Consider the following 20,205-nt stretch of genomic DNA (forward strand, 5'->3'; position numbering starts at 1 on the left):
CCTGGACTCCCTAGGACTCCAAGTTGGAATATCAGTGGAATTGGTTATCTGCTTACCATGGTGGTGATGATGATAGCAATGAACGCCACCACAGTTTTCAGCTCTTAACTCAACTAGTTGCTTAGGAGAATATGAATAAATTCATACAAGGGACCTGGTCCCCCTTCTTGGAATTTTAGGTCTTTTTCTTACTTATTCAAGTAGAATCTTAGGTCTTATCTGGAGTGAGATGGCCTAGTACATTTAAACTCAAGTTGTACTGCTTTAAGGGGTTTCCAGGGATATAGGAGCTGCCTTAATTCCACCTGGGCTGCTCTGTTACATGGTTTGCACCTGGGTGCTATCAGAAGAAAGTGGCTGAAAAGAAAGCATGCACCTTTTCAAAGGTAACATTAATTCTTGAGGTGAAAACAGTAAATCACCAGGTTAATAATTATCTAGATGGCTATTGTGCTGTCTCTGAAATCAGAAAGGAGGTTTCTGATTTATTAGAGGTTTTCCTGTAACAGAGTTGGAAACACAGCCTCACAGAATATCACTGGATGTTTATTATTTGTGTGTCTAAGTAAAGCGTTGTCTTTTAACTCCTTTTCCATCTTTTACAAAGAATGGCTGTAAGGAGTGTGAAAAATACTTAGACAGAGACAACAGGGGAAAGGATGTGGTACATCCTGCGCCCATTAAAACTGTCAATTAGCACCATTTATCTTGAAATTTGTCCAGCTTGGAACACAAAGAATGTACATCAGGGTTTGGGCCAGAGAGAAACATAGAAAATGATGGTATTTGTGGAGACACCAGCCAATGTGGGGGAAAGAGCAAAGGCACACAGGAATTCTAGGAAGAGCTGCATTTTGTGTGTGTGTGTGAAAATTTGATTGTAAGATTATTCTTTCAACATAAATACAATTCTCTAAAGACTTATTAATGCTTCTGTAGCATAGTGGAAAGACTCTAGTGCAGTCCGCTTTAATAGCTTTCTGGCTTGAACCCCAATACATAATGTTCTAGTAATAGTTTATGGGTGACTGCAATAAATTGGTAGCAAGTGTTTTCCATTTTTTGGCTCTTCTTATCTGTTCTGCTGGTGGAACATTTTGTTTTGAGATTATGGCAAAGGCAATTGATCTGCTTTGGATACGCGTTCTAGAATTTTGCGTCTTTTAAAATATATGTATATATGAGCTTTTTCTTCCGGTCCTGAGATGTACTGTGTAAAGCTGGGGGCCACTTAAATGTTAGAGGGGATCTGAGCTGTTGGTTAGACCCAGCAGGACTCCACCTACCCTAACTAATGTGCTGCAAGTACTGCCAAAAAGGCAGAGCTTTGCTCCCCCCTCCCGCTTCCCTTCCCAATTCTTTCATTGTTCTAGTCTTTTCACGCAGCAGTGGAAAATTTGTTCCTGTCCATACAGGAATAAAGATCTTTCACACAGGTTCACTTTAGACCCAGGTGGCTTTTTGAAATAGAAAGAAACATGGAATATTTTACATTTAGTGGTTAGGGAAAAGAGCCACTTTTGATTAGAGATGGGCCTTATATGGTCACCTTTGATTTCTATTGGATTGGAGCTGAACTTAACTGTAATTACAGAGTGAAATTCCATGGCCTCTATTATGTAGGAGCTGTCCCTCTTGGTCTTCAAATCAATTAATTCGCAGCTCCAGATCATCTCTATAGCCAGGCTAATTGAAACAGCCTGCTTTCATCTCCATCCCCAAGACTAGAAGAAGAGTTGGGTAGCTGAACCCGGATTGGAAATGTCTAGCTGCTTTCTGTGTGTAGGAGGCCAGACAAAACCCACCAGCCTGATTGCCTCTGGATTCCAATCCTCTGGATATAGTAAATAAAGTCAGAAGTTCCAAGAGAGTAAACAAACGTTATCCAGTGGATTTTGCCACTGAACATCCTGTGCTTGTTCCTGGTTCCATTTTATTTCTTTAAGCCTCTCTCATGCTGGCTCTTTGTACAATCATCCAACATAGTTTGCAGATCAGGTTCAAAATGAAAATAGATACATTTCTCCAAGATAACATTAAACACATGTAAAATTAAAGGACAGCTGAGTGCTTCCTTCATTTCTTTAATCTTCTGCATGTACTGGAACATTTGTTTTATATAAAGGTTATATTGTAAAAATACTGGACTTGGGGCAAAAATCAGATCTTAAAGAATGTAAACTAAAGTCTGGAGATCACTAAGGCTTGGACTGAATAGATACTCAAGAAATATTTAAAGTAACTGAATGTGGACTTTGCCCAGTTAAAGTATCCCAAATGACAGCAGGGGAGTCAGTTTGTCATACAAAGCTGCCGACAGAGAGCTGGAGATGAACAGAAAGTACTGAAAATCTGGCCTTGAGACAATAAATGAAAGTGTTAAGTGGATGAGAGAGAGCATTGACAAAGGAAGTTAGAAATGGAGAAGTGCAAAATGAGGGTTGTCATACCAGAGCTACTTCTAATGGTGTTTACATTGTCATAAGCCTAATAAATGTGGGTATTTCTTCTCTGATGCATACTAGCGATATTATAAAAGCGTGTTATGGACTCACAGCAAGAGAAGAGCATCTGAATAAAAGGGTATGCAAGTTGGACTCTGACCACAGAGCCTTAGTGCTACTTCTGAGCAGTTCCCATCCTGTAGCTCTGCGCTGCTTTCACTGCCTGTTGTGAGCATGGATCTCTTTTTCTTGTTGCTTACTTATTTAACCAAGTTATTAAGATAATCCTATCAATTACTTGGGAATGCTGCCTTAAATAATTTGATTTTCTTATTTTCCCAGGGAAAAAACCCCAAAGCCGTGTTCAGATACAGCTCTGGGAATCTGTTGCATATTTCACTTGTGTAGTGAATACAGTTTTCCATCTTTCATCTTTTGTAACAGAGGACAGTTTACAAGCACTGCTGCTAATGATGCCTAGGCTGGATCTTTACCTTCACAAACTGAAATTTGTCCCATTTCAACCTAAGAATTCTGGGCAGGGTTGTCCAGTAAGTAATTTCCCATTGTAAACATGGGAAACATGGTAACTGCAGTTATCATTCCAGAGCACTGAACTTCCTTTTCTTTTCTTAAACTTTTCTTAAAGTGTCTTTTATTAGTGCATCACAGAAATCGTGCAAGAAGCAGTCAGATGTGTTATTAATTGTTATTGTTATTAATTTCCAATTAATTTCCAATATTATTAATACATGCAAAAGCAAATATACTACATGAAAAATTCAGAAACTAGATGGTCCTGTATTTTTAATCATTGATATTATTAATATGCCCTTAAAACAGATATGCAACAACAGTCATGAAACTTGAAGACCAAAGAGGGTAATCCAAGAAGAATAGTTAAAACCCCATTTCCACAGAAAATCCTGCTTTTTTGTGCTTCTTTTTTTAATTAAGCAGTTTGTTTATTTTTATTGAGGATCAGGTTTGCAAGTATATGTTTAAAAAGCTACTCACATTACAGACAATCAGTAAGGTCTAGCCTAATAGATATTAAAATTAGCATAATATTTAAATTAGCAAAATTCAGAAATGTGATGATGTCGAGAATGAGCAATAACTAGCCCTGCTAGAAGACTCAGTGAGGTTTGGTTCAAATTATCTGCTCGGGCTTACAGAGAGCAACAATTTTCTTGGTTTTGGGGTTTTTTTGTGATAGGTCAGAAACAGAGAACTTGGAGGAGAATGTTCATTTCTTAATGTGTGTTCCTTTTACATTTAACTGTATTTCTCCACTGCATAAAGTGGACTACTTACAATGCCATGATGTGTTTGGAATAAACAGTAGAGTGCTATATTTCACTGTAAGTTCTGTCTATAGAAAGTGCTGCCTCTCAGATCAGCTGTTTACATTTTTCTGAAAAAGCTTCCATCTGTTACGTCAAACTTGTTAATATAGGTCCTCAGGATACAATAACATTAATGCTTTAAGTATCCAAATGAAATGTCAGGGTCCAGTTGCAGATACCAATTTCAAATGTGTCAGTGTCCTGAATCCACCTCTCTTTACTAACAGGCCATTTAATAATCCGTGTAAGTATCTATGGATGTCTAAGTCTTCGGAGGTCTGTGGGGGTCCAGATGTACAAATGCAGTAACAGCAGCAAATCCTCACAAAAGCTTTTCCACCACGCTAGCATGACCACATAAAATTTGGCCTAATTTTTTTTTTTTTTTTTGGCTTTGCAGCTACAACCGTCAAGACCTATTTAGAGTAAAAATAGGCTTGGTAAGGGAAGTCTCCGAGCTTCATGTTGTTCCCAGTGAAGTCAACAGCAAAGTGATTGCATAAATATAGATATACCTTACTTGAATGTATATTTTGCCCCTCATTTAAAAAAAAATGAAACCCCATAGACTTTACAATTTGTTTTGTTTCTTTCTTTTTGTTGTGGTTCGCATTCCTTCAATTTAAAACATAACCGAGTCCTTCATATTTTATTTCTTGTATGAGCTACTGTAATTTATTATTATGGTGGCCATTTGACTAGAATGAAGATGTGTGCCCTTCTTTTGATCCTTGTAAAGATGAAGGGTGAAATTTAAGTTTGTTATATTACCTTTCTTGTTTCTACTCTTTTGTATCCATGGTTTTTTAATTTACATTGCATTGTGAATGAAAACCCTTATCTTCTGTAATGTTTTTTTCCTGCCACTCAAATTTTGCATCAACACAAAGGGTTTGTTCTTCAGTTTGTGTTCAGTATTTGGTCACATTCATTATGAGGTGTATCTAGAATACACTGATCACATTCAGAAAATATCATTTCACACTGTGTTTTCCTTGATATCTTATTATTAAGGGCTGTTTTTTAGTGGATAGAAATTCATTCTATGCATAAAACTGCATTCAAATGAGGTTTACACATCTAATCATACCTGTTTTTATTCTGAAATGCTCAGTGATCAACAGTAATTTCAAGTACAATGGTTATAGATCATTAGAGTCATAAACACAACGGCTTTGGTAAAATAGGACCATGCAGAGGGTTAATAGTACAATAATAATTAAAATAATCCTCTTCAGTTCTGTAATAACTTTGGCCATGTGCCTTCATCCAACCCCCAACACCACCCTCATGTACTCTTTAAAAAAATATTCACATTACAGCAATCTTGTGTAACAGATTAACATAACATATCTGGAACATTACTCAGATTTTTGGGCAATGGCAATCTGAACATGTTCATAAGTTTAGCTTTTTCTCTACAGCATCCTGCTGTTAACTCTTGACTTTTTCTAATTGAGCATGACCCTACGTAACTGGGAAGCGCTGCCTGTGGTGTCACAGGGAGGGTTGTTTAAGTGTGAGCATTGGAGGGACTCTGCTGAACAGAAATGCTCCATGTTTTAAGGGGCTCACACAGGTAAACAATATTGTAAGGACTGAAATTTTACACTCACATGTAGATTTGAATGGCCATGATAGCTACCTGATGGATTATTTTAGTCGTGATACTGGATTACGCAGGTATGGATGCAAAGGTGGATATACAAGAGAGATGTTAAAAGGCAGGATTTTTTTTTTCTTTAAAACATACGATGATGTAATGTCTCTGGGTTAGAAATAGAAATTTAATCATTTCTCACAAAAGACTGGAAGTTAGGAAACCTTTTATTTTCTTCTGTTCTTTATCTCACCCTGACTTGTTTTTCTGATAGCTTTTGCTCTCTTGTAAAGTAAGAATCCTGCCAGCGAGATTTGTGGTAGAAAGTGTTTGGGGCACCAGTTATTATTGCTGAAGTATGATACAGCCTTCAATTTAATGTCTCAATTTTTTTTCAGTGACCAGACCTAAAAACAAAATAACTCTCTGCTATGAATGGGATTTAAAGTATAAGTCCCATTTATTCTTTGTAACAGATTTCATCTTGCCCATTGGCAAAATAATTGGCCTCTGTAAAGAATCAGTAAGTAAACAGCCAAGCAATTTTTGCTGGTACATATTGTAATTCCCATTTTAAAAATTACTTAATAAAGATTGTCTTTTAAATAAAAGCTATTTTGGTATATCAGAGGCATGTTGTACTAAACGAAAAGAGGAAAAAAAATACCTCTGTCATTTGAAAAGAGACCATTTAGCCTCTGAACATATTTGCTCCATGCTAAATAATAGATGTTATTCTCAGAGAAATAGAAGATGTTCTATACAGTTCTATGGAAACTGTTTTGTTTTTTCTGGATCCTTCACCCACTCCATCCGCCTGCCCCCAAAACAACAAACAAATTTGGCTAGTATGTGTTGTAGGTAAATTTTAGGTGTGTCATATGAATTGCTAATTTAATAAAGTTAATATTTAATAAATTTTTAATCATTAACAAAAGGGGAAAGTTCAGAGTTGAGATATTCTTCTTCCTCCCCATAAAAATAAACATTAACAGTCAGTCTAATTCCTATGCATAATGGTGATTTGGAAAGTTAACTGTAGTAGATAGATGTGAAGATATTACTCTGAAAAGTCTTAAAATTACTTTCATACCCTTAAAAAAGTTGTCCAAAAGTGTTATTGATAGGGTAGTACCTTCAGGAAGAACTATTAGTGTTAGCATTATCAGTATATGGATAGAGGCATCATATCATCACTGAGAGCTCTTCCATTTGTTTTCTTGTCCTGTTACCTGGAGAAAGACTCACTGCTGTTGCTCGGTAGGTATTTTTTATTTAGCACAGCTCTGTTTGCAATGGGCAGGTCTAATGAATACATTTTGCATGTATGGAAGAGGGTGGTAAGCTCTGGCATGTAAGTTTATTCCTAGGAAAGGGCATTCCACTACTCTTGCCCTGGAAGATCCTTCTGCTCTGACAAATGAGCTAATCAAGTGCTGCTGTGCTTCCCAGTGGCAGGATCTGCAGCTCCTTCGAATCCCTCTGCCTCCTCTCCCCTCAGCCAGAAACACTGGGAGTTGATCTTTAGCTGCTGCTTTAAATGCTGATTATTCTCTGCTGATAAGAGATAACCATGGCTGTTAGCACCTTGCTTTCATTTTAAGCAGAGAGACCTGCTGAGGCTGGGAGGCAGGAGCATGGCACTGGTGTTCCCAGCACTGGCGTTCCCAGCACTGGCGTTCCCAGCACTGGCTCCCTGGGAACTGCCCTGCTTGGGATGAGCCTGTAGGATTCAGGCCCATTCACCACACAGCACTACTTGTTTAAAAGCAAGACTTTAGTGCTTTCCCATGTACCTGACTCGGTGCTTTTTGCCAGGAACTGAAGAAAGAGAAGCTTGAATTTGCAAAGTCTGATTCTTATTCCCTTTAGAAGTTTGAAAGTGATTGAGTGAAAGTGCTGGTATTTTTTCATGCGACTCCATTGGTACCCTGTGATTTCTTTAGAGAACTTCTTCCCAGGCTTTACTTGGCAAAAACACAGAAATACATTACTTAACTTTCTATGCATAGAATGGAAGCTGTTAGTCAAAGTCATTCTTTTGTGGGAGAGGCAAGACAACAAATTTTTCGTTCCCAGTGTCTGTTTTAATGTTGGAGGAGGTATCACTCTAATTTTGTGTTAACCAGTTTTCATTTTGAGAGCTATTTGAAATGCCGCTTCACAGTTACTTCAGAGCTTTAAGGTCCTATCATGCAGCGTAGTGCCAGATTTTTCTCATGTGTGCAGATCTGCAATAGAAAAGTCAAACGTTTTTGGATGCCTAAATCTGATCTTTCAGTTGACAGAGAAAACTATGCAGTTATTCCTAGTTTTTAAAAGTAGTTTCAGCCACATACAGATTAATTTTCACTGAGATTCAGAGGTATTTCCTTTTCTGAATAATAGGACTTGTGATCAAAGTTTGATAGTAGACTTTTATCACCTTTCTTACTAAAAAAAAAAAATAATCATTTTGACTCTCATGAGTTTCATTTATTAGCATTATTTATAATGTGACAGCATCGTGGGTATTCCTTCTGGGCTTGCACTCTGGGCTTAGAGCAGCATAAATCTGAGCTATACCTAGAGACTTACAGCCATTTGTTTGGTTGCCAGTACCTCTGGAAATGTCTGATTCCCTGGCCACTAAGAAGCAGTGAGTTGTGTTTGTGTAATTTGTCGATACCCTCACAGGTCTGGCAGTGTGCACCTAGCGTTCCCCATGGGTGTGCTCACTAGTCAGCACATACAGACCTTGGCCCCTCACTGGCTTTTTGTTTCACAGGAAAAAGGGAAGAGAACAGGGAAGAGTAGTTTGTGATGGCATAGAGATCTGTAGCTCACTCAGCTAAACATGAAGCATTTAGTCTCTTTAGGCCAGGTGGAAGGAATAGGCAGAAGAGAGGGTGGCAGTTCATTGGTGATTGACTTAGCTGGGTATCTGAGAAGAGAAGGAATTGCACTCTCAAGTTGCTCACCTTGTTCCAGTGCTGAAGGGAGCAGCCTAGGCCACAGCGTCTTTTAGATGGCCAAAGTTAGATGAGATGACTTTACCCTAATGCCTTTATGTTTTTGTTTCACTACTTGCACAGCGAGGATAACTTAGTTCTATTTGGTTTTGCTGTAAAGTGCTTTGAGATGGTTGATGCTGGAGTTCTTCAAATCTGAACTAGCATGATGTTTGAAATTGCTGAGTTAATGGGGTAGATGCAATTCTGGGAATTTTTTGTTTTATATAATTAATAGAGAGGAAGGAAGGCTTTGTTGTTAAAGCAGTGGAGTGTAACCTGAGATAAAAGTTCAACACTGTATTTTGTCACAGATTTCCTGAACAACTCCAAACTGTGTGTCTCAACTCATCTGAAAAAGTTGTTCCTGCTCTTTCACCCTTTGGCTGGCTTGTCTGAAAAATTTTTTTCTAGTGACAACTGTCTTCCAGTCTATGTCACTGGAGTGCCTAATACATCAATCTCGCTGTAATGCCCAAACTCTACTGCAATATAAAGTGTTTATCATCAGAAAGCATACTTTTGTATTATATGACCTGTTTCAGAATCTTTGTTTAGTCTCCTTTAACATAACAGGACAAAACCCTGAGTAATCCATTGGCCAGTATTAAATGAAAGAATGGTGCAAGTTTGAGAAAAATACAGATAAAGTCATATATGTAGGTCCTGTTAAAAATATCAAGTGGATCTCATATTTTGAGGGATATCACTTCAAGAAACAGATTTTACTATGGAAAATATTTGTACTAAAGCTTTCTTGATTTAAAATCTCTGCTGTGTAATAAGCAGTGATTTAAATGAATCTTATTCATTTTGGTAAGCTTGATCCACAACTATCCCTTCCGTTCTGCTGGTGAATTTTCAGCTAAAAGAGGAGGTCCTTTTAGGCTGTTTTTTCAAATCTTAATCTCTACAAACTTTGTCCTATAAGATATGATGCATTCTTGTAATGGAGATATCTGCTAGCTTGCAATATAGCTCCCAACACAGTTTTAATCCAAATACTATATATTGACATTATCTCAGCTAAGGCTTTTACTAAATCAACTGTCCTCATGTCCTTAAAGCAGAATGAATGTTAGAACTAAAAATGTGCCACTGATCTGAACATCTCAGTCTTCATATTGATTAATATAATAGTTATTTTTGTAATATTATTAATTTTTAATTAGGCCCATTCTTGTTACTTGATTTCTATATACTGATTTTTATACATTAATCTTTATAAAAAATAAATATCTGTAATGAATGGTAGGAATGACTTGGAAAAAATAAGGGGAAGAATGATGTCAGGATCAAAGATGTTTTGTGGGTGTTATGTTTAGTACTGTTTCAAGTGTGTATTTTTGTTCTAATTCCCTCTATGTTTAGACTAGACAAACCTATTGCAGCATGAAGGAACTGTTTTGTGTCCAGAAGTCATTGCAAAGTGGCAAATATTGAATTTTTAATGTTCCCCACTGAATATAACTGGGGAAAGACACATTTTCTAAGAGGTTTTGTAGATTGTTTTGTTTTGTGGGGTTTTTTCCTAGAGGAAATGTGAATTAAATTTCTCTATTGTTAGGCATTTTAGGTATGCCATGTAAGTCTTATACATGTATTGGAGTAATATTGAAAAATCCAGTAAAGTACAAGAATAAAAAGAATGGAAAATAGGCTCGATTTTGTTTTGTTTTTGTTTTTAAAAATAAAAATGTTTTGAATGTCACTTGACAAACATCAACTGATGATAGTGGGAAAAGCTTTGGAACTGATATTTTGTCAGGGATTGTAATAAACAGTAAGAGTCCTTTGTAATAATACTGAAAATACTTTACCAGCAGAAAAAAAAAAATGCTTTTGCTGTGATCATCTGTTTTTACACAAAAGAAATTTGATATTTACTGAAGTCTTAGCATCTGTCTTAGCAACCTCATTATGGAACAATTTATAGATATATTGACAAATTATGCAGCAGAAGAAATACAAAAAGCTAAAACTGATTACAAATAAGTTTTCTTGCTTTTTGATGACCCTTTGCTTCTTAGCTGGGGTATTGTGAGCTTCAGAGTCAACTGGAGATCACTTGTCTTGGGAGGTTATCATCCTTTCTTCACTCTGTTAAATTCACCTGTCCATTGATAACAGAAAAATGTATTTCTGATAAATGTGAATGCTTCACTAGTTAGAGATCAAAAGCAAATGTAAGAATTGTTCCAGGATTGCTTATGGGTTTTGTTATTATGTTTGGACATAGGACTGATTCATGTCAGGCTAAAGGATTCTGTGATTTTCCCGTTTCTGGCCTATACAGATGCCTGAGCTTTGATTCACTTTGCAAATAGAAGGAGTGCAAAATACAGTATACTTTTCCTCCTCACTGAGGACTAAAGTCAAAATCTCCTTTTCAGTGGTAACTTCTGAACACCAATATAACTTAAACAGCTATAGCTATATAGCCAGATAACTGGAATCCCTGCTCAGATCTGCTCTTGAACTCTTCAAGGAAAACTTGGATCTGCTTTGGCTGAGCAATTCTCCTTTGGTACCACCTGCTGCTCATATGCACTGGGCATCCTTCCCAGGGGCTTCCAGCTAGCATTGTGTAAGTACACACTGGAAAAGCTGCATAATTCATGAGGACATAGCTAACTTATCTGCCTCTTGAAAAATGTCCTGAAAGCACTTCCAAACTCAAAGAAAGATCCTACTTTGTCTTCTGGGTCTAGTAAAATACAAAAGGTTTTGGGAGGATTTGCTGTTTGTTTTGTTGCAATTGTTTCCATTGTGAGACTTCAGCAATTTTGAATGAAGGTCCTTTTCCTTCAGCTGAGGAAGATTTGCAATCAAAAGTTAAAGAAGGGGTGCTTCAAGGGCATTGTGCATATATCACTAATGCTGCATCTTTTGTCTACTGAAGTATTTGTAAGCTGGCCTTTAAGTCCATCAAAGATATATTTTAGCATTTTCTCTGCATGCCTTCTACTTATCCTTATTTTCTGTAGCATTAGGTATACTCAGAAATACATGTATTACTTATACACTCTTCTCTATGTGTCAAACATAATTTGTAAGTCGTTTATGTGAGCAGTACACAGTAAACCATTCTCATACAGTGTACTAAATATTAAATATACAGCATAATGTGCTAATAAAATGTTGCTAACATAAGTAGGCCACCTAAATTAGAGACTAAGCCAACTCTGTGATTAACTGTCTCATCTCCTGAATTGCATCCTTTGAAGGCTTTGGTAGGCAGAAAAAAAAAAAAAGGGGGGGAAAAAAAAAAAAAAGAAAGTATAGTACATAAATATTGACAAAATTGTTAAGATCTAAAACCAGGGAAAAAAAGAACAAACTATGTTTGACCATTATAGCAATTAAGAGTAGATTAATAAATATGTTATCAGATATCACATTGTACACGTTTGTATCCGTGCTGAGGGAATATTAGTATGTGAGTTGGCATTGGAACAGGCTTCCCAGGAAACTGGTCACAGCATCAAGCCTGACAGAGTTCAGGAAGGATTTGGACAATGCTCTCGGGGACGTGGTGTGACTTTTGGGGTGTACTGTGCAGGGCCAGGAGTTGGACTTCGATGTCCCTGTGTGTCCCTTCCAATGCAGCACATCCTGTGATTTTGTGATACATCATTAATCCAGGGCTTCAAAAGCAATATTACAGAATCATTTCTATGAAATGCTAGTTAAGAAAAGTTGTCTGAGATTCACGACCATGCTGCTGCCGTGGTGATGATGATGATGATGATATTACCATTCAGACAAAAAGTTGTGACTGTGTGATGGCCTGAGGTTACTGAGGAGGAGATGGGTGTTGTTTTACTCTGCTGAATGCTGGGGACTTCAAAGGGTCTGTGCTAACTTCAGCAGGTAAAGAAATGTCACTTGTTTTATCCATCAGGGAACTTTGAACTTCCCACATTTTCAGCATATCGCCTGGGAAGGCTGTGTCACATCAGCACGGCGTTAGGCAGAACAATGTGTCAGGAGGGAGAACATAAAGATGGGCCCAGCTGGAGGTTCCGCCTAGAACAGCATCTTGTCAGAACCTCAGGGGCCAGTGGTGATGACCTTTTTTTTTTAGTTTGTGGCACAGATGAGGTTGCTTCAGCAGGGCAGCTTTATTCTGTAAAGAAAAAGTGATTGTACTGGGGCTATTTTATCCTTTGTTGTAGAACTTCTGTCTGGAATTTTCACCAGGTTTTCCCTCTGAATCTAGCATCTTCCTAGCAGATGTACAGAAGCTGAGGAAGGTGTATATGCCTCACAGGAATCTTATTTTTGCTCAGCTGCAGTTCAGAAACAGCCATCCTATTCACTAGCAAACACGTGAATACAGGATCTTTATACTAAAACTCTTATTTCTGTATTTAAAATTCCAGCATGGTTTGGTGAGAGGAAGGTATTTGGGGGTTAATAAGAAATGAATATTCTTCAGAACAACCCCGCCTCCAAAAAAAAAGTCCACAGCCTTATAAAATACCTGGTTTGTGTCCTAAAATAAAGCATGTATTTCATGCTCTAAAAGTCTGAGGTTTGTAGCTGAAAAAGATTAAGTAAATAATTCAGAATTTGTTATGTTTACTTGTTAATAATTAAGCAGGTTAGTCTGTGTACTTTTTATAGGCATTGAACTTTATTTATTTATTTTTATTTACTTGGCTCATGTTCTGATTTTTAAATTTGAAGAAGTTTCTGCCAAGGAAGAGATCATGAGAGAAAAGGCATCAAGGAGTTAAGTACTGCACAGAAAACAAAATCTGTAGGGACACATAATCTCTGGAGAGAATGGAGAATTGTCGTCTCTCACTTCCCTTCTGCATTCCTCCAGAATAATCTCTAGTGTTTTGAGGGAATTAAATCTTAAAGGTGATAATGATTTTTCAGACAAAAGCAGCACCTTTGATTCCTACTTTGTGTTTTCAGTGACCAGAGACAGAGAGGTCTCTGTTACGAGGTGACATTTGGTTCATCTCAGTCTAAGGAAAGTTCCAGCCTTGTTCTGTTTCAGAAATAGCACAGAAATTTGAAGAGAAAGATCGGTAACAGACACATCATGTGTCCGCTTTCTGTTTGAGTGAGTTACAGTCTGGGGAGATGCTGTGAACTGAGAGATGTAAAGTCTGAAATCCTTGTCTTCTGAGGAGAGCACAGTTGCTCTGTTGTTGCTGTCTGTTGCTCACCCAGCCACATTTGGAGCCACCTCTGCTTTCAGTGGTAATGAACAGGCTAATGGCTTCTCAGGCTCCTCTTGAATCTCAGTACCTGTCACTTGAGAAGAGAATGTGATGAGAAGCAAAATAATTCTGTGTTTTCTGTCCAGTAATTTTTGCTTGTTGTTTCACATAGTGTAGCCCTGAGCATAGATTGAAATAGAGAAAGAGAACAGGTTTGGATTTGGGTTTGGTTCCCCCCTCCTCCCCTGCCCACTGCTAATCACATTCCCTTCCTGCCTTAAGTGAGGCCACTGCCTAATATTTTTGAACGTTTGAACTGTTCCTTTGGTCTTGGCAGAATAAGATATCATTTGATATTTTCACTCACATTTTCCAAAGGGGAGACAAAGCACAGGCTAGTGTGAAAAGTCAGTTGAAGTGATCGGCATTAAAAGACAAAAGCTGCTGAAATGTGAGAGTGATCTTTGGACTGTATATTAAAAATCAAAGATTTTAAAAGACTGTTTATGTGAAAATTAATAGCCTGATTTTGTTGACAGTTGAAGTCTTCATCTGTTACCATGGCATGTTTTAATTCCCTGTCTGCACTGGTATTTCCTTCTGAAGAAATGCACAGGCTCATTGCTAGTACCTCTGATATTAAAAATGCCATTTGCTGCTCATGTTCCAGGTGATGATTTCTGTTTAAGTAAACTTATGGTACATGAAGTGAAAGCATATCAACCTCGCAGACAGCATTACAGATGCCCCTTTTCTCCGTCATGTGACTGTTGCCTTCAAAGAACATTTTGTCCTGAGCCTAGACATTTAATCCAAGTCTTCCACAGAGATAAATATGGGCAAACAGTATTTTTCAAATAGATTTGAGTAGTGCACAGGGAACTTAAATTGTTTCCTGAAAGACTTTTTCATGTGTGAAGGATGTAACTGTAACACAGTCGCTTCTGTAAATTTTTTCTCTACATGTATGCAGCTTCCTTTCCCACAAAAATGCCAAATCATGTCCAGTTCTTTATCTTATACTTGCAGACCAGATCAGTAGTCAGCTTTGGGCAGGTTCCTTCAGAAATTCTTCAGACAATGTCTTTATCATGGAATTTAATGCTAGTCACTCGATGTGTTCTTTTTTTTTATTCCCAGACAGACAAGCTTGACTCTTAAGAAAAATTTACAGATATCTCAACCGTAGTTCTCAGTGGACCAAAGTCCATATCACAAAAACACATTGCTGCAGTCAGTAAGATTTGCTCTGTGGTTGTAAGTCCAGTGAAGGGTTGAACCAGCCACATAACTTGACCATTCAGCATGGTCCCTCAGCTCAAAGCTGAGAGGTAGTGGTGAGCCTGTGTGAGGCAATCTCTTCTCCTGCTAGAAATGCTGCCCTGAAAATGAGGGGATTTCAAGCTTTAAGTGTGCCAGATAAGACTTTTCCACAAACATTAAGTTCTCACACATTTTTTTTTTAATTTTTTTGTAGACCATTTTTGTGATGCGCTGTCCATTTTGCACACGTTTCATGCCAGGTTGAATCTCAAAAGAGGCCAAGAGATTTACGAGTATTCTCACAGTGAATCATGTCTGAGATTCTTTTTGGCTCCTATATTCTTAGCATTAATAAACAGTGATTTCTTTCATTCACTTGCTGCTGGACTTTAGTTTGTATGTGTGATGACTGTGTTTGGAAGGAATTGAACTGGAGCAATGCTAATATAATTTATCTTACTCTTTGAATTGTGTTCATAAATGTAGCATCTTAAAAAGAGAAAATTTACCATCCTACAGTATTGCCTCCCCTTCCCCCCCCATAACCTTGAGTGAAAATGTAAATAAAAGTGACACATTCTTTACATTTTCTTGAATGGAATGCATTTATCTCAGTTTCACTTAATCTGATGATAGGTCACTGAACAGTGTTTTTTTCATTAGTAGCAAATGTCAGAAGGTCATGCAGCTTATAAGGCATCAAGATAAGGAAATGAAAAAGTCTGTATAGTTCCTCTTGTTTGTATTTTCAGCAGTACAGGATGCTCTTGTTACTGCACAAGCAATTAGCATAGTGGAAGAGGCATTTTTAATTTAGAAATGTTTAAGTCGTCCACTTCTATATTTCTTAATTTTGTGGTAGATCTCATTCTGATTAGATATTTGAAAAGCAGAGCTGATAAATTTTTTTCATTTACTTTTCATTTTCATTCATTTACTTCATCCTGAAAAGCACATTTTTCTAGGAAATCACCGTGGCCTACCTCAAGTCTCTCAGAGGACTGGCAGACTTACAGCTTTGAGCCCAGTAAGCCTCTAGTGAGCCTATGGTGTGAAGTATTCACCTCTGCTTAGTACATGGAGCTAACTTTCATGTAAAAGTGAAAAAAAACAAAGCGGTTTCCTGAATTGCATGCGGAGCTTTTCACTCCACTGATGTCATACAGATGCATCAGATTTTGAGGGCATTATTTTATATGATATAATTTGAATCACCAATAAGCTGTTGATCTAAGTTAAACCACAAGGTTTAAACACAGAGGTTGGAATGGAAAACAAGGTGTATGGCCTGGAAACAGCTGTCTTGGTCCAACAAATTACCATCTCAAGTATAAGGCTTGATGAATTTAAATCATGTCTAAAAACAGTTATAAAAACTGTGGCAGAAATGTTGCCTCTAATTAAATTCAGGCATTCAAATGTTTAGAAAGGATCAATTAATGATTGTGAAAATAAAGTAACTGTAAGAGTTATACAGACTTGTACAGCAGTTTCTGGCAAAAATTACAGCTGACAAGAGGGTAGCTTGTCATCATGAGCAGTTGTACAAATTTTCAAATTGCCAGTAGGCCAGAGAAGAGAAACAGACTTTTGACTTGGATTTAATCCTTTGCAGAGCGCGAGGAGTCTAAGCACTGCTGAAGGTCTGAAAGGTTGATGGGTTTTAAAATAGAAAATTTTCTCTCACACCATGTGGTCATACTTTCCCATGCTCTTTCCATGCTTTTCAGCTGTTCCAGGTTCCCCAGTACCACCCTCTCTTACTGGGCTCACTCAGCAGAGCCATCTCTCACAGCAGCACCTAGTGTGCCAGCAAGCACAGAGTGGTGCAGCTGGTAGATGAGGTAGACTCTAGGCAAACAGTACAATTTTGTACCTTATAGTGTCACTTGAATCAAACATAACCTTGTGCAATCCATCCAGCAGCATTTAAAGGTCAAAACCCAACCCTCATTACTCAATATCTAGGCCTTCTGCTTTGCTTTATTCATTGTCTGTGCAGATCTGACAGACTGTTCCAGACCATCCTTGTGTAATGCTGGAAAGCGCTAACAGCCGCTGTCCAGTGAGCCTCTCTCTATTCAGGCAACTGCAGGCTTTAGGAAAGCTGAAGCATTTGTTGCACAGCCTTAGATCAAGCAAAATAAACCATCTTCCCTGAAAACAGTGGAAGCTCCCATCCAGCAGATGATGCCGAGTACACTCAGGACTGACCCACACAGCCTGGGGGATTATAATAGGAAAATTCCTTCAAATGCTGTTGGATGCATCATTTGATTGTAATGACCACAGGTAGAAAGCACCCAGAAAACAAAAGGAAAATTACAAGATCTGAAAAGAAATTTTGAGCATGTTTCAGAGAAAGAAGCAGAACCATCCCTGTAGTAGCCTGGAGCCAGTGGGAAGTCAGGCTTGGAAACAATGAGCCTGAAAGCCTACTGGTGTTATATCTGCTTTATATGAGAAAGCAACACGTTGTGTGCTTTCTTTCTAAATAAGTAAAGGTTCTCCACCTCTGAACATTTTGGTAGTTAACATTATATGCTACTAGGTCTGCTTTTAATTCTTGGTTTCTAGAATGGACAGGTTTTCTGAACATTTTAGTCATTAAAGCCATTTATAAAATGCATTTGAATGACAAACAGAAGTGGAAAAACTTTATTTGTTACACACATTTGTTTTTATCCCTAAGAGGAATTAAACTACACTTAATGGGGAAAAAAAAAAAGATATTTACTTTTTTGAAGTATCACTCCATAATTATTTTGTGTCCAGCTGTATAACTTTCCTCTCTGAAGCATGTGCATAGCATGACATTTGAAATACTAGTACAATTAGTTTGTTTGTCACCTGTGCACTACATGTGAATGTGTAGGACTTTGTTTTGTCTTCCTTCAGATAGCTGTATTTATATATATATGGCATTCCACCCACTTCCCCCACTGAACACCAGCTATTTGACTGTTATGGAAACTCGAGGTTTTTTGTGTGCAAATCCCTAAACATACTTACTTATTTTCTTTACAGCAGCATAAGAAAGAAGTGTTGAGAACTGCTCTTAACCCTTTTGGAGGCCGAAGTCAAAAGGTAAAACCAAATGCTAATGTTTCTGCTTCTGAAGGTGTTGCTATCATAATTGTTTGGAAATGCTGTTTCCTTATCACATCTGAACTGAGATTTCCCACAGGAGAAAAGCAGGGATACAGTAAGAGGAATCAAAACATTATTAGACCTCTTTAAGAGCCACCAGCATATCTGGGCATAAATTATACAGGTAAGTTTCAACTGGTAAACTGCAATTATCTGTTTTACTTAATATGAAAACATTGGTGTTGAGAGTCAATGGGAATTTCAGTAGGATTTAATATTGCTAAGGATTTAATGATTTTTCTCTCACTATTATTTGATAGTTTTTTATGATATATAAAGTTTTTTCAAATTACAGTAAAACAAATCCTGTAGCTCTTTTCTCAGGCAAGAGTCCCTCAATGGGAGTTTTGCCTGAGTGAGAACTGAATGAGGTCTAAATAATTAGCAATTAAAATATTCAGTTATTGTGCTATTGTATATAACAAAGCACTGGAGGTATTAAAAATTGCTAATCTCCTTCTTATTAAAATGTTAACTGCTAAACATAATACAGTTTTGCATTTCTATCATTCATTTTTGCAGTTCATTAGTAGAGGTGAAATGTTTGTGACAAATAGTCATTTGAACTTTTAAGGGATTGACTTTGTTTTCCTGGCATTTTAGTTAATATTTCCAACTGAGTTAATTTATAAGCAGAAGTTTTTGCGTGAGCCGTGGATTTTAGTAAAAAACCTGATCATGAGTAACTTCTCGTATGCCATTCATGAGTATTTGCAAAAGAAAGCCGGTGGTAGGCTGCTCCTCAGGAGGCAGGTTTGGGCAGTTTGGGTATCCCAATTTATATACATTTTGATCAGCAGCTCCCTGTAATGAACTCCAGTGATAGTTAAGGGTTGTCCATAGCGTTTACCAGGCAATTGTCAGTGAGACACTGGCATGTGAACAGTTCAGAAACAGGCTGAGGAGCAAAGTTGTGCACCCCAGGCCTGTTAATTAGCACATGAGCCCTTTATTACCGTGCTGGTAAATGTCAGGGCCAGAATCTGCTCTCACCCTGCTTCACAGTGCAAAAGAATGAGTAAGATGCATCTTCTGTCTCCTCCTTCCCGTGGCAGCTGGGGAAGTGTGGGAAGGGAGAGTCATATTTGGTGATAGAGAAAAGAGTGGTAAGTGAAGGTGGTAACTGGTAGAGGAAGAAGATGAATTTATGAAAGGATTTGGTGACAGGTGAATTTCCCAGGGGAAAGCGACACCCTCAATGCTATTTCTCCCATAGTCACTCCTTGAAGTAAATTTTGTTACATATTATGCCTAAAGTTGTTGGGGTTTTTTTTTCTGATCTTTTTGTAGAGACATTTATACCTAGGCATTTAATTGTGCTATATAACTGTTGGCAATTCAGGCCATGATTCTGCAAGGATTTACACATGTATTTCGCTTACATCATTATGAGTAATCCTGTTGAAATACGTGAGATTAATTGCAAGACATAAAGTTAGGCATGCATATTTGTCTTTGTAGTAAAAGAGGTGTAGTTTAATTTATTTATTCACTTTCAGGGTGGGAAATTATTTTTAAAAATACATAAATACATGGGATTTTCCACTAATTCTGTAGCAATAAAAGAGGAGGTGGATGGTAGCAAAATAAGCTTTCTGTTTGTTCTCCAAAATCACATTTTTGTCAGGTTCTTAGCTGTAAAGTATGGGTAAGAATAGGCTGCTATCATTTTCCTTTTTACATGCACAGTTAAACCTCCAGCTAGAATGAGATGATCATATGATTTATTATAGAGGAGTGAACAGGACAGAAATCAAACAGGAAGGCATGTGTACTTGTGTGGACTCTTGTTTATAATTTCATCAGATTGGTGCGCACCTCAGACATTTTATTTAGTGATAAGATAAGCAAATTATTCTGGAGCCAGCAGCGATATCTTCACCTGAATGTCAAAACTGGCGAAGATTTTTAAACCTAACCTCAATAACAACCTGTATTTTAAAGCAACTATTCCGAAGATATAGCTACCAACTACAGACAAGTAAGTGCAGAATTGTTTCCTGCTTTCCTTCATACCATTTCCCTTCCTCTTTTGTTTACCTCCATGGAGGAACAAGGCTGCAGGCTTACCTGTAAATACTGGGTGTAACTATGGGCAACAGTGCAGAGGAGCTATAAAGCTGTGTGGAAGTTTGTGCAAAGCACAGAAATGCAGTTAGAAAATGGGGACACCTATGGAATGAGACGTACCTGAGGAGATAGCTTATGTTTCTCCAGATGTCACATCTT

The 20,205-nt window shown here is 37.6% G+C and overlaps 1 protein-coding gene across 45 annotated transcripts in view; it reads left to right on the top strand.

Annotated features, from left to right (window-relative positions):
- Positions 1-20,205, top strand: part of ZBTB20 (zinc finger and BTB domain containing 20) — a 473,003-nt gene that overhangs the window by 68,940 nt on the left and 383,858 nt on the right. For 28 of the 45 annotated variants that reach the window (XM_086882894.1, XM_086882871.1, XM_086882906.1 and 25 more), the window contains one exon: positions 17,854-17,913. The gene's annotated coding sequence lies outside the window, so the exon portion shown is untranslated. Of the gene's footprint in view, positions 1-17,853; positions 17,914-18,013; positions 18,101-20,205 lie in introns of all 45 variants that reach the window. The other 17 variants (XM_086882891.1, XM_086882868.1, XM_086882879.1 and 14 more) reach the window with 3 other exon arrangements.

Source organism: Cyanistes caeruleus, chromosome 3 (assembly GCF_971803275.1).
Source record: "Cyanistes caeruleus chromosome 3, bCyaCae1.hap1.1, whole genome shotgun sequence".
Taxonomy (NCBI): domain Eukaryota; kingdom Metazoa; phylum Chordata; class Aves; order Passeriformes; family Paridae; genus Cyanistes; species Cyanistes caeruleus.